A 1088-nucleotide genomic window follows, 5' to 3' on the forward strand; every position below is an offset into this window, starting at 1 on the left:
AAATAATGTTGCCCTCTGCCCCTACCCCTGCAAGATAGGCGCCCTTGGGTCTAATAATACTTCATCTACAATCAGTCCTTCTACCAATCATTTTGCCCAATTACTATTTATTAAAGTCATTTACCATTTTGTCTAATTTCCAGTTGGTTTAACACCCCTTATAAATAAGTCTATAAGGTTAAATGAACCAAATTTCAATTTGAAAAAGTAAAAAAAAGAAAAAGAAGAGTGGACAAATTGGAAATTACACCAACTGAGAATTAGAAAAGAGTGGGGATAAGACCAACCATATTGCACACAAAAGGCGATTCGACAAAAATGATAAGAGACCAAAAATATCTGCCCATGTGGTGGGCCTATGTGATAAGGAGCTTGTAGAGTCTGTAGACCAAGTGAATTCAAATAAATGATGTATTTATCATTATTTTCAACAAAAAGTCTAAATGTATCTCAGAGCTGGAATCCCGCTTAGCGTCTTTCACCATCTCCACTGCCTTGTGAATGCTGAAATGGGATTACAATAGAAAAGACGCTGAGGGGATCCTTGCTGAAAGATACCACTCAGACAGTGCCTATTAAAGATAAATGCCAGTTGTGGTAACGATTTCAAAATGAGTTCGTACAGAATCCAATGAAGTGACCACCAAAGTGTCTGTTTGTATAAATAAAAAATATGTGCCAAAGGATTCTGGAAGAAAATGTGTAATTGCTGAGAAATTAGCAAATAAGCATGGGATTCGGGTCAAGCGTCAGGCCGACATTCAAAGCAATATTACACTATCGCACGTGCGCTTATCTGTATTGGTGATCTTTAGTGTGAACATTCTTCAGCGTAGATTTCAAGATTTCACAAAGTTCAGGTTATGTAACTGTACCAGATCTAGATCCTCGGTGATATAGTGACAATTAAGCCGGGTTTTACTGACTTTCTCATGAAATCACTGTTTACTGCAACTACTTTCATTTATCTTTAATATATTTCTTTCATCTAATTATATATTTCTAATATCTGCATGCCAATTACCTACCAATATTTATCTTACATTAACAAACAAATACACAACATTCATGACATAAATTGCGCAGGA

Source organism: Lytechinus pictus, chromosome 1 (genome assembly GCF_037042905.1).
Source record: "Lytechinus pictus isolate F3 Inbred chromosome 1, Lp3.0, whole genome shotgun sequence".
Taxonomy (NCBI): Eukaryota; Metazoa; Echinodermata; class Echinoidea; order Temnopleuroida; family Toxopneustidae; genus Lytechinus; species Lytechinus pictus.